This window comes from Amblyraja radiata, chromosome 23 (assembly GCF_010909765.2).
Source record: "Amblyraja radiata isolate CabotCenter1 chromosome 23, sAmbRad1.1.pri, whole genome shotgun sequence".
Taxonomy (NCBI): Eukaryota; Metazoa; Chordata; class Chondrichthyes; order Rajiformes; family Rajidae; genus Amblyraja; species Amblyraja radiata.
This window is the reverse complement of record NC_045978.1, coordinates 11867467-11882110: the sequence shown is the minus strand read 5'-3', so window position 1 is coordinate 11882110 and position 14644 is coordinate 11867467.

Here is a 14644-nt window from a genome sequence, read left to right as displayed (position 1 = left end):
AGGGACATAGCTGTAGGTGGAGACCAGTTTCTCAACATGGTCAATAAAATGCTCACATCCCAAATTTGGGTGTACCTGGTTCTTGGGGGATTAGTATTGAAAATGCCCCTCATGAGTTTGGTTACCAGGGGGTGTGTCCCTACAGAATGCCGCTCTGTTCCTTGCCACAGGTAGTTTGACAGAGCACTTCTGGCGCAGTTGATGGCACTATAGCTGAGGCCCTCATCATAGTGGAGGCTTGCCAGAAATTCCAGAACAGACGGAATGTTGTTTGATCTGTGGTTGAGGTTATTGTCGTGACAGTACTTCCCCCATTTCTTGATGTGCACCAAGTCGTGTTTTTTGGTGGACTGTCTGTGGGCCGATGCAATCATATCCATTGTTCGGTCCGTCAGTCCCTGGTGTTGTAGTGGCGCTTTCAAATTCTACAAATTAATAGGTTTGTATGATTATGACAGGGGTGACTTTCCTGTGTTACCGGATGGACCAGTAAACTTGGTCTATGATGGATGGTGATGCATGGTTCTAATACCATGTCTAGTATCACTGGGAACCATGATTGAGTAGGCCAATCGGGTACTATCAAGATACCAGACGCAGAGTCTTGTTGTATTTTCCTTAATACCCGACTGATGAGGCAGAAAGGAGGGAATGCATAAATAAACAATTTCCTCCAATGCAGCGAAAATGCAACTGTTGCTGCTGCCCCAGGGTCTGGTTCCCATGAAACATAATTTGATAACTGGTGATTGAGCCTGGATGCGAAAAGATCGATATCTGGTGTTCCATACCGTGCTGTAATTTCAGCAAATACATTTTTATTCAACATCCATTCAGTGTTTTCATTGAATTTGCGTGACCTGCTGTCTGCCACTAAATTTAGTTTACCTGGTAAGTAGGTAGCTGATATCCAAATATTTCTCTGGATACACCATTGCCAAATTGTGTTGGCCAGATTGTCACATGATGTCGATTTATTTCCACCCATATGGTTGATATATGCTACCACGGTGGTGTTGTTAATTTGTAGTCTAACATGCTGGTGATTTAACCCAGAACAATATGACTTAAGGCCATGGAATGCACTTAACATTTCCAGGTAGTTTATGCCCAGTGTTTTTAATAATGATGCCTCCTGTGCATTCCATCTCCCTCCACAGCTGGAGAAGGAATTGGTAGCTCCCCAACCAAGTGCACTGGCATCAGTTTGTAGTACCATAGACGGGTGGCTGATAATTAGTGGATTGGAACAATACTTGATGTTGTGTTCCCACCATTTTAGTTCCATTATGGCCTCTGTTGGTAGCTTCATTGGTCTGTCAAAATGGCCACCATTAATTTTGAGTGCTCTTATTTTTGCTCTCTGTAAATTTCGATAGTGTAAAGGTCCAAATTGTGTGGCTGGAAATGCAGCCACTATTTTCCCAATTATTCTAGCTACCAGTCTAATGGATGGTTTGGTGATGTCAATGATTTCGTTGCAAGCCTCTTTTAAGGCTGTAACCTTTTCTTTCGGCAAAGTCACTGACATGAGAACTGTGTTAATGGTGAAACCCAGATAATCCATTTTTGTTGAAGGCGTTAATTTAGACTTAACTGGATGGATGATAAATCCCAGTTCTTCAAACAATTGTTTTGTGGCTGTTACTGCTTGTTTAGTGAATTCCAAAGTTTTGCCAACACTAAATATGTCATCTAGATATGCCATTACCATGTGTTTTTGTTTTCGCAGTAACGCTAGGGCTGGTTTCAAAATTTTTGTGAATAACCTGGGGGCTGATGTCAGCCCATTAGGTAGTGCCCTGTATTGCCAGTGCTGACCCATCCAGTTGAATTTTAAATAACATCTGTGGTCACCTCTTATGGGTACTGTATAGTAAGCATCTTTTAAATCGATGCTTGCCATGTAGTAGCCTTCGGAAATCAATTGCTTAGCAGTAACAAAGGTTTCCATCTTGAAATGAATATATTGTACAAAGGTATTTAAAGTAGTCAAATCGATGATGATGCGGCAACCACCATCTTTCTTGTTTTTTATAAAGATATTGGACACGAATTCCTGTGATTCGTGTTGGGTGTGTTCAATTACTCCTTTTTTATATAGCCGCTGTAGTTCAGCATGTGCTTTAGATTTTTCTATGCCTGTGAGCACGAACATTCGGTTCGGTACATGCTGTACTGGAGGGTTATGTTTTTGTATAAATTCTATGGTATAACCCTGGATACTGCTTAGAATGTAAGTGTCGGTAGTTATCTTATTCCATGCATCCAAATAATATCGTAATCTCCCACCGACTTTCATGCTCCCTTTAATTCTTAAGGAACCAGACCCACCTACCTCCATGGTTACCAGTGGTAGGTGTGTTATTTCTTCGGCATCCTCCGTGGACATTGAGGCGCCGTTGTCTGGGTCTGTTGTTGGGTTTGTGTTGAAGGCTTGCGTATTTTCCAGGACGGTCGGTCTGGGCCATGGCCTAAAAAAGACCGATGTTGGGTGTTCCTGGTTTTTGCGCTTGCTCCGGTTTATATTGGCCGACTGGGGGGTCCGTAGGGGTGATATTTTTGGCCGTAGTAGCTTTTGGTTGCTGCTTTTATGAGCCCCAGTGTTTTTGCCTCTTCATCAAGTTCTATGACTTGTTTTGGTAAATCCCCTCCAAATAGTAGTATTGGCGGTTTGGAGGTTCCAGGTTTACAGAGGCAGGCAAATTTGGGGTCTAAAGCTGGTTGGTTAGCACTTTTCCTGATGTTGTTCAACTCATATTGTGAGTTGCAGAGTAAAGCTAGTGCATCTTGGTGGTCTTGGGTCATGTTTTGCTCCTTCAATGTGTGGGCAAAAGCTGTAATTCCTGCCGTTAGGACTTTTAAGACTTTCTGAATTTTCAAGTCCCTGGTTCTAATTGATGTCCCCACCTGTTTCCAGATGCACTGGTTTACACTGGGAACATTTAGCGACTTGCAGTTCCCTGGAGGTAAATGTCGTGCCATGGTGTCTGATAGTGCCAGTGCCTGCAGTTGGTTAAATGACATATAGTCAATGCTTGCCGCTATTTTCGGCTCCAGGTCTTGGCCAGTTTGGTCTGGTTGGATAAACTGGGACACCATGTCCAGCATGTTTTCTGTCACCCCAGGCATACTGGGGGTATGTTGTTCACTGCCCTCTTCAGGGTCAGCCCAGAATTGACCCTCCGTGCTATCCTCTGATGAGGGAGAGACACTGTGCAGCCCCACAAGGGGTACTGCTGTGGGGCTTACTAATTGCCCACTGTGGCTAGCCTCCATCTCCCGGAGCCTGCCACTTTGGAGTATTTCCTCCAGCAGCCGCTCCAACTGGCTCTTATGCTCTCGGGCATAGGCCACTCGCGGCTGCTCCTGATCCTGCAGCCGCTCCGACCGGCTCCAATGCTCACGGGTACTGGCCGCTCGCGGCTGCTCCCCATCCTGCAGCCGCTCCAACCGGCCCCGGTGCTCACGGGCACTGGCCGCTCGTCATCCTGCAGCCGCTCCAACCGGCCCCGGTGCTCACGGGCACTGGCCGCTCGCGGCTGCTCAAAGTCAGACTCATCGGAGTCTGGCATTCGGTCCGTTTTTTGCTTCGCTTTCCCGCCTGGCTTCGCCGGTGCGGGAGCGAAGTCGGGCACAGCTGTTCCCATTTCGGTAGATTGGCGTGCCGTCGGCTGCTGCTGTTGCTGCTGCCTGTCCGCAACTCCGCGGTTCTCCCCCGCCAGCTTTTTCGCAGCCTTCTTTCTCGTGGATCTGTCCATCTTTCCACCTGCAAGGTAAGTGGGAAAACGCAGAGTCTCCTTACCTGCTGTTCCCGGCTTTTAAATTCTGCCGCTAAAGGGGAACGTCCTTCCCCCTGCTGTGACTCGTTGCAATGCGTGTTGCGATATGACACGCATGCGTCCTAGCGGGGTTCTTCACGTAGTCACTCACGTGACTCCGAAGTAAAATATATATATATATATACTAGACCAAGTGCAGACCCGTTGGGTCTGTTTCCCCAATGCGCGTTTGTGTGGGGGGGGGGGGTGGGGTGGGGGGTGAGGCGTCACACTAACCACCTGGGTCTATTGGGTTGTTCTTCCAAAGCACGGTTGCGGGGTGGGAATCTGGCTGGGGCTGGGACTGGTGCAAAGGCATATGTAAATGGATCCATTCCGATTGGACATCTGTTAGCATTGTGCATTGTGACATCACACGATGGAACGTTCAATGGGGGCTGGGGCTGGTGCAAAGGCATATGTAAATGGATCCATCCCGATTGGACATATGTGAGCATTGGGCATTGTGACATCACACGATGGAAACTAATCAAAAGGCAGACAGGCAGCCGGCCGGACGGACGGCGGCAGCCACAGAGTTTGAATATATAACTAGACCAAGTGCAGACCCGTTGGGTCTGTTTCCCCAACGGCGTTTGCGGGGGGGGGGGGGGGTGAGAAGAGGGGAGGGAGGGGAGAGGAGGAGGAGGAAACAGGATAGATTTGGGAGGGAAAGGAGAGCGGGGTAGGGGGTGAGAGATGGGGAGAGAAATGTGGGGGAGGGGGGATGGGGAGGGAGGGGGGGAGGGGTGGGGGGAGAGAGGGGAAAGAGTGGGGAGGGAGAGTGGAGGGGAAGGGGGAGAGAAGTGGAAGAGTGGGGAGGGAGGAGGAGAGGGGGAGGGGGAGTGATGGAAGAGGGACAGAGGGATAGGGGGCGGGGGGAGAGAGGGAAGGGGGTGGGGTAGAGAGGGAAGGGGGGTGGGGAGAGAGGGATGGGAGAGGGAGAGGGGTGAGGGGAGGGAGAGGGGGAGGAGAGAAGGGGGAGAGAAGTGGAAGAGTGGGGAGGGAGGGAGCGGTAGAGGGGTAGCGGGAGTGGTGGAAGAGGGACGGGGGAGTGGTGGAAGAGGGACAGAGGGGTAGGGGAAGGGGTGGGGGAGAGAGGGGAAGGGAGGAGAAGAGAAAGGGGTGGGGGAGGGAGAGGGGTGGGGTAAGGGGATAGAAGTGGAAGAGTGGGGAGGGAGGGGTAGGGGGAGTGGTGGAAGAGGGACAGAGGGGTAGGGGGAAGGGGGTGGTGGTAGAGAAGGAAGGGGGTGGGGGAGAGAGGGATGGGTGGGAGAGGGAGAGGGGTGCAGAGAGGGAAACATAGAAACATAGAAATTAAGTGCAGGAGTAGGCCATTCGGCCCTTCGAGCCTGCACCACCATTCAATATGATCATGGCTGATCATCCAACTCAGTATCCTGTACCTGCCTTCTCTCCATACCCCCTGATCCCTTTAGCCACAAGGGCCACATCTAACTCCCTCTTAAATATAGCCAATGAACGGGCCTCAACTACCTTCTGTGGCAGAGAATTCCAGAGATTCACCACTCTCTGTGTGAAAAATGTTTTTCTCATCTCGGTCCTAAAAGATTTACCCCTTATCCTTAAACTGTGACCCCTTGTTCTGGTCTTCCCCAACATCCGGAACAATCTTCCTGCATCTAGCCTGTCCAACCCCTTAAGAATTTTGTACGTTTCTATAAGATCCGCCCTCAATCTTCTAAATTCTAGCATGTACAAGCCGAGTCTAACCAGTCTTTCGTCATATGAAAGTCCTGACATCCCAGGAATCAGACTGGTGAACCTTCTCTGTACTCCCTGTATGGCAAGAATGTATTTGAACATTGGGCATTGTGACATCACACATGGAACGTTCACCAGGTGCTGGGGCTCCTGCAAAGGCATATGTAAATGGATCCATTCCGATTGGACATCTGTGAGCATCGGGCATTGTGACATCACACGATGGAACGTTCACCAGGGGCTGGGGCTGCGTCTATGGGTGAGAAGCCAGTTTATTTTTGAAATTGGGGGGGGGGGGGGGAGAAGGATTTGATTAAAAATGTGTACTTAAACACGACGAAATGTAATGAGGAGCGGATACTTTGAAAGAAAAGTGAAATCTCTACCGAAATGGAAAAGATGTCGGCGATTCTGCGTCTGGTTTCGGAGTTGCAGGGAATCAAAGGAAGAAAGGCGGCCGGCAGCCGTCCATGTAAATGGATCCATTCCGATTGGACATCTGCGAGTATTGGGCATTGTGAAATCACACGATGGAACGAATCAAAAGGCAGAAAGGCAGCCGGACGGCAGGCGGCAGCCAGACCTTTATAGATAGATAGATAGATAGATAGATAGATAGATAGATAGATAGATAGATAGATAGATAGATAGATAGATAGATAGACACACATAAATAAACATATAAAGTGCAGTAGGCTAATTAAAGTTCAGATTTTGTTTGAGTTGAGTTTAATAGTCTGACGGCTGTGGGGAAGCAGCTATTCCTGAACCTGGTTGTTGCAGATTTCAGGCTCCTGTACCTTCTACCTGAAGGCAGCGGAGAGATGAGTGTGTGGCCAGGATGGTGTGGGTCCTTGATGATGCTGCCAGCCTTTTTGAGGCAGCGACTGTGGTAGATCCCCTAGATGGTAGGGAGGTCAGAGCCAATGATGGACTGGGCACTGTTTACAACTTTTTGTAGTCTTTTCCGCTCCTGGGCGCACAAGTTGTCGAACCAAACCTCGAACCAACCGGTCAAATATTACAAGGAATAATTTTAAAAAACATGCCATTGGAATGCTATAGTAACCATGATAACTTCATAGTAAGTTTGTGTCCAGATTGTTCTGGATGAGTCCAACAAGGTTTAGCCAAGCAACTATTAAGATGAATTACAATGCAAGAACATAGCATGAAGTCACTATTGAAAGACAACTACGTTGCTACCATAAAATTGATTGAAAAAAAAAGAATCAGCAAAAGAACAATGTTTAATGAACAAAGAAAAATAGCGTTGTTGTCTAGATCTACAAGTAACATCATTAATCTCAGCGCTCCCGCCGATTACCAACCATTCAAATCCCCCCTTACTCTATCACTGTTTATTATATCAGTCTATCACTGTTTCCTTTTCAGCAACTCAGAAATAAAAAGATCATCCTTGTGCATTCCTTCAGTGTCTGTTTTCTGTATGCCTTTGCCAATCTCTGTTGCCTCAAAGGTGTTTCTCAAATGGCTGCAGCATGGGTGAAGACTATCTTAGTGCCAGAGTAAGGCCAAACACAAATTGGAAGACCAGCACCTCGTATTTCGCTTAGGCAGCTTACAATCCAGCAGTATGAATAGTCATTTATCTAATTTCAAGTAATCCTTGCATTCTCTGTCTCTCCATCCCTCCATCCCCTTAGTTGTCCTACTAGGTACATTGATGTCTTGTTTAGTTTCACTGTTTGCATCTACTCTTTATCATTTTTTACACAGCACCTTCCTTGATCATCATTGTTGGCTTTGATTTGTTCTTTCCGTACCTTTCATGCATTTGTTCTTTGTACCTTTTCATACCTCCAGTTTCCCTCTCCCCTGACTCTGTCTGAAGAAGGGTCTCAACCTGAAACATCACCTATTCCTTTTCTCCAGAGATGCTGCCTGAACCACCAAATTACTCCGTCATTTTGTGTCTATCTTAGCTCTACCATAGCTCTGGGCCCAGAAGAACTGAGAAGAGCTTCAGAATGTATTTTCATAGGAAGAATAATCAATTGTTGAAATGATCAACAAAATGGAAGGATTGCCGTGATGTCATGTAAGTCCCTTTGAACAGTGGTATCCAGGCCCATGACTAGAGCAACTTAATATTGTAAGATATCAGGCAAAATTGCTACTGTAATGCTTAGACTTCGTACAGAAGCTCAAAGAGTTTGTGACATTATTTACTTGTCACTATGTCATGGTGATTTCTATAAGATGATTACTGGAGATGAACATTGCTTAGAAATAGTGTGGAAACAGGCCCTTTGGCCCACCAAGTACATGCAAACCAGCAATCGCCCATACACTAGTTCTATCCTACACATTAGGGGAAATTGACAGAAGCCATTTAACCCACGTCTTTGGAATGTGGAAGGAAACCCACAAAGTCACCTTACCCATAGTCAGGATCAACTCGGGTCTCTGGCTCTGTGAGGCAGCAACTCTAACCACTGGGCCACTGTGTTGCCACCGGTTGCTAGCTGGAAAGAATTGCTTCTACACCTGTACAAAACTACATGCCAATTTAGTGCAGGAGTCTCCCATACTCATTTATTTTTGCTGAAACATTTTGGCAGGCGTTCCAGTCCATCAAATATTTGATTATTCACAACAAACATTCTTCTGTGGTCTGCTCCGAAAAGCACAACTGACACACCTGCCAAAAAAAGCACAATCTGCCGGGCTTGCCTGTATATTCTCAGACCCTTCCTCCATCTTAGCCTGTAAAATATGATATAAACTTCAATTATAAAACTGTAGGTTGTTACTAGTTTAGTTTAGTTTAGTTTAGAGATACAGCACGGAAACAGATCCTTCGGCCAATCGAACCAGCGATCCCTGTACACTAGCACTATCCCACAAACTATGGACAATTTACAATCTTTACTGAAGCCAAATAAACCTACAAACCTGTACGTCTTTGGAGTGCAGGAAGAAACCAGAGCAACCACGAAAGCCCACATGGTCAGAATGTGTAAACTTCGTGCAGTCAGCACCCGTAATCAGGATCGAACCTGGGTCACTGGCGCTGTAAGACAGCAACTCTACCGCAGCGCCACCGTGCTGCCCTTGAGTGCTCAACTAATCTTGTTTTCATCATATTTCTCTTCACCTGCTGACTAGGAACGTTCTAGTCTTTGAGTACATTAAATGAAAAAGATTAAAAGGTTAGATTATCGTAAGGGAAGTGGAGATAGTAAGAATTAATCCACAATTTGTAGATTCTAAATTAGAGGATATTGTGGAATTAGGAATAAGTGTAAAAAGAGAGGAAGCTATAGTGTGCGGACATTCTCACTGCCTTAGGTTTTACGTGAGAGGGGAATGTTTAAAGGTAATTTACAAGGTAACATTTTTTTTACACAAAAGGTTGTATGTGCCAGAACATACTGCCTGGGGAAGTGGTAGCAGAAGCAGATATGATAGTAACACTTAAGAGGCATTAGACAGACATATGAACATGTAGGCAATGAGCAGGCAATTTCGATTAATTAGATTGGCATCATTGTTGTTCAGACATGATGGGTGAAACAGACTGTTCCTGTATTCTAGGGTACACAAAATTGCTGGGGAAACTCAGCGGGTGCAGCAGCATCTATGGAGCGAAGGAAATAGGCGACGTTTCGGGCCGAAACCCTTCTTCAGAGTTCCTGTATTCTACTGTTTGTTCTTATATGATCCAGATTGTTCAACTCTTCCTGCACTTGATCTATGGTCTTGGAGCCTTACTCCAGGCTTTAACCTTTCTTCTTTCTATTCTGTTACCAGCACATTTCTGGAGGCCTTCTACCACCCGTACACCCTCCAAATCACCTTTTGATTTCATTATTTGGATCAAAGTGTGCAGGGCATTGTTACCTGCTGCTCACTGTCTTGCATGGGTAGCCATTCTTTGAACATTAACATTGGAAAAAATCCACCATATCCTGCTGCAAGGTAGTGTAAGAACAGCTACAATGTAAGAAATGCATACCTTCTCCAGTAGTACCTTGTCTCTCACAATATTGGAAGTTTTGACGATGCCTCTAGCCAAACAGAAGCGTAGGAGCTCTGGCTACGTGAAGCAATCATTTAAAACAATGAATGGGGATTTTGCAATTCCTTATTCACGTTAACTTCCAAAGTATTTTATTTACTTTTTCTGTGAGCAAACTTTGCATACTATTATGTGGACATTCATTAATTCTGTGGTGTATATTATTTCCTAAATTATATATTTAAAAAATCTAGAAAGAATGAAGGGGTCTGTGATTTCATTCTTTCCATCTGGCAAGACAAAGCAGATGAGCAGGTTTAGAAGATATTCAATCAGGTCACCGGATTCTTTCCAGTAAGGTGCACTATCAGAAAGTGTTTGCTAAGAGGGGTTTGTGAAATTACTACCAGCGTCATTACTAAAAGCATGATGAGCCAAATTGCCCTCCATGACCTAGACATGTTTTATTTACTCACCAAATGCAATGGATAGCATCTAATCTCATTATTTGATCTACTGCCAATGAGTTATAAATTCCTGACCGAGTGTATTCTAGACACATGCGTGTGTGCCCATGTACACACACACTATGCATACGCACATACACGCTTGAATGTGTGCGCACACAAACACAGATAATCAACCTACTGAGTACAATGCATATTAGATTGATGAATTGAATTGAACATAGGAAGGACATAAGAAACCAGGAGCAGGAGTAGGTAACCTTGGCTCTCAAGCCATTTAATAAGGCCTTACCTTATTTTCTGTGCCAGTTTCCCAAGTCAAGTCAACTTTATTTTCATATGCACACGTACGGTGAAGTACCAGTACAATGAAAGTCTAGCTTGAAGCAGCATCACTGGCTCAAACTCCAACAACGCACAAAAACATAAACGATACATAAATTCTACAAGACAGTGAATAGACTGTGCATAAAAAAAGACAGTAGTGCAAAACACAATTAGAAAATAAGTCCATCATAGTGCAAGAGGTGGTCTGTAGTGTTGCGTGGCTGAGGTAGGATTAGGGTTGTGCACATCCATTCAAGAAGCTGATATAGGTTATAGGAAAGTAACTATTCCTGAACTTGATGGTGTGGGAGATCAAGCTTCTATACCTCCTGCCTTATGGCAGCAATGAGAAGAGGGAATGCCCAGATGGTGGGGAATCCTTGATAAAAGATGTGCCTTCTTGAGGCATCTACAGAGGAGTTGTAAGAAAGTGGAGATGGTAGCACACCTTCTTTGTGAATATGCCTATGTGCTGGGACCAGAAAAGGCCATCAGAAAGTTGATGCTGTGGACTCTCTCCATCACTGACTGGCAGCGTGGTCCCCCAAGTTCCATTCTGAAGTTAGTTCCTTGGTTTAGTTGACATTGAGCCAGAATCTGCTGTTGTAGAACTCTTTAGATTTTAGAGATACAGGGCAGAAACAGGCCTTCCCAGCTATTTGCTGCACCTGCCTCCTAACCTTTTACAATTCATGCTCACAAAAATGTTGTTTCTCCGTGTGTTAGTTAATTTTCGCTTTCTTTATATAGGGAACGGTCTGCATTTAGATTCCAATTACCAAAGTGCATGAACTCACACTTTCCAACATTGAACTCCATTTGCCATGGTTTTAACCACTCATTCATCCTATCTATATCTTGTTGTCGAGTCCAAAAATGTCTCTCTGCACCATGCCCTCCCGCCTATTGTCATATCATCAGCAAACCTGGATGCAAAACACTCTTCAGATCATGGATATAAATAGTAAATAACTGGGTTTAAGAATTAATCCTTGGGACACTTCACGTTATATCAGCCCTGAAAAAGACTAATTTACTCTGACCACCTGTTGTCCATGTGATAGTCATCTCTGTACTTTATAAGAACCTAGTTGCGATTCACTGTGGAGCATTTATTGTTGGGGTCATAGGTCATTGAAGAGCCCGTATATGACATGGGTCTTAGCAAATCTCCTCGACAATTTTCATTCACCATGTCTTTTAGGTCATGGGTTTTCTCCTGGACCTCTGCCCTCAGTAGGGTGTAGAGCTGTTTCATTTCCTTAGGAAATGGTGGACCTTCCAATCCAACAATTTCTCACATGCAGTTAGTTGGCTCCTTGATCTCCAGGCTATTAAACCAGTCCTGGTTCCTCTTGTTAGAAAAAAACTAGAGTCTCTTCACAGTGCCAAGTATGACAGACTTCAGGCCAGCTTTTAAGTTACAGAGTACGGCTCCTGTCACTTGGTCAACAATTTGAATGTGAAGTATTTTTGAGAAAAAATTGCCTTTGTGGTGCCCCTTGCATTCCCTCTCTCTAGGTCCCTCCCCCACCCTGGTCATCATACTAGTTTCACTATGTGTATCCCTTTGTTACCACCTCTCCCACAGCCCACATTATGGGCTCTACCTTTCTTGAGTCATCGGTGCTGGCTGTGATTTGTTCTGTACCGTTTCATACCTCTAGTTTCCCTTTGCCCCGACTCTCAGTCTGAAGAAGTGTCTCAACCCAAAATGGCACCTTTACCCTTTCTCCTGAGATGCTGCCTGACCCGCTTAGTTACTCCAGCATTTTGTGTGTATCTTTGTAGTGTTCTTGACAGCTTTGTTATTGACCTTCTGTGCTGAAGCTGCTGCTTTGAAGCCATGTTGTTGGACAGTAGATTAGCCACTGGCCAATCAGTAGATATCAGTAGATGCAGACATCTCTGCACCTCTGTACTCACCTGCATGAGAATATAATCTAGCAGGTGGCAAACCTTGGTACTACCAGCACTGTCATAACTTCTTGCACTTGTTACTATAATAAATAAGGGTATTCGTTATGATAAAGCTGTACTCCAAGTATTTTGTCAGGTGGAGAATCCTGATGGAGTTGGTGTTCCCTAATCAATCATTGCCAATCATGCCTTGCCTTTGTGTTGTGTCTCTTAACCCACCCTGGTGCTGAAAGTGCCTGGAAAGATCTGTTTTCTTTTTGAAGCATGCACCAGGATATTTCCAAGTTTGGGAGTAATAGTCCTTATTGGCCTCATGTTACCAAGATATGGGTGTCTGCACTGATGAGACATGAATTAATTCTGCAGGGGCGCTGTCATAATACTGGATAGATAATTCTTCATGGTGAAGTCAACTCCATGAAGATGATATTTATTTTCCAATTTGCTTATCCTTAAGGAATAACAACCACATTATCCTTTAAACTGATGGTGCTGCCGGTGAGATGTCACCATTGCATCTGATGCCTGGACATGTCATCATATCAATGCCAAAGCATCTGACTCCTGAATTATGATAGCAGATCAACGTTCAAGGCTACTTTGGGATTGTCCATGTACTCGTTCTTGATGTTCTTGACATTCCATGTCCTGAACTTCATATTATGCTTTGGAAGTTACCTGTGCATTGTTGCACAACAAAGTCTGCAGTCAGTAGCAAGTGAGACCAAGTTAACCTACCTGATCTCCCGGTGGCTCAGCACTTCAACTCCCCCTCCCATTCCGAATCCGACTTTTCTGTTCTGGGCCTCCTCCATGGCCAGAGTGAGGACCACCGTAAATTGGAGGAGCAGCACCGCATATTTCGCTTGGGCAGTTTACACCCCAGACACCTGTCGCTATACTTCCTCCCTCGATTCTATCCAGGGACCCCAACAGTCCTTTCAGGTTAGGCAGAGGTTCACTTGCACCTCCTCAAACCCCATTGACTTCTCTAATTTCAGGTAGTCCCTGCTTTCTCCTCCCCTTCTCAGCTCTCCCTCAGCCCACTGTCTCCGCCTCTTCCTTTCTTCTTCCCGCCGCCCCCACCCTCACATCAGTCAGAAGGGTCTCAACCCGAAACATTGCCTATCTCCTTCGCTCCATAGATGCTGCCTCACCCGTTGAGTTTCTCCAGCATTTTTATCTACCAAGTTAATTGAAGATCAGTCTCTGCTACATCAGTATTAATGTTCACATATTGATGGGTAGATGCGTTGGTGCCACATTGCACATTTACACTTGTGTGCTTGCATGCTTGTATGAACTCAGGCATAGAGACCTTCCCGAGTTTCCTCCTGACTTCTCATAGTATTCTTCTGTAATGCTTTTCGAATTTTAACTAAATGGTTCGAATTACAAATCGATAACCCCAGTGGTAGGGCAGTCTGGACTGTTGAAAAACATATAGAGTTTACATTATATTTCATTTTACTGATATGCTAGACAATATGAAATGAATAGCTAAAAGGATGAAACAGTTGACATATTATCCTTAAAGATAGACACAAAATGCTGGAGTAACTCAGCGGGTCAGGCAGCATTTTGGAGAAAAGGAATAGGTGACGTTTCGAGTCAAAACCCTTCTTCAGACTATTTGGTCTGAAGACGGATTTCATAGAAACATAGAAAATAGGTGCAGGAGTAGGCCATTCGGCCCTTTGTTTTTTCCAGAGATGCTGCCTGACCTGCTGAGTTACTCCAGCATTTTCTGTCTTTGGTGTAAACCAGCATCTCCACCCGTTTCCACCTTCCAGAGACCATTCCCTCCGCAACTCCCTGGTTCTCATCCCTTCCCTCCCAAACCACCCCCTTCCCAGGTACCTCCCATGAAACCACAGAAGATGCAACACCTGTCGCTATATTCCTCCCTCGATTCTGTCCAGGGACCCCAACAGTCCTTTCAGGTTAGGCAGAGGTTCATTTGCACCTCCTCCAACCTCATCTACTCTATCGGTTGTTCAAGATGTGGACATTGGCGAGACCAAACACAGACTGGGCGATCGTTTCGCGGAACACCTTCGCTCAGCCCGCATGAACCAACCTGATCTCCCGGCTGCTGAACACTTTAATTCTCCTTCCCATTCCTACAGACCTTTCTGTCCTTGGTCTCCTCCATTGTCAGAGTGAGGCTAAACACAAATTGGAGGAACAGCATCTCATATTTCGCTTGGGCAGCTTGCAGCCCAATAGTATGAATATTGATTTATCTCACTTCAGGAAGCCCCGGCATTCCCTCCCTCTATCCCTCCCCCACCCAAGTCGCACTAGCTTCTCATTTTCACCCTACAAACAACTTACAATGTCCCGTTTCCTTTATCATCGTTACTTTTTTGCATATCTTTCATTCATTTATCATTCTT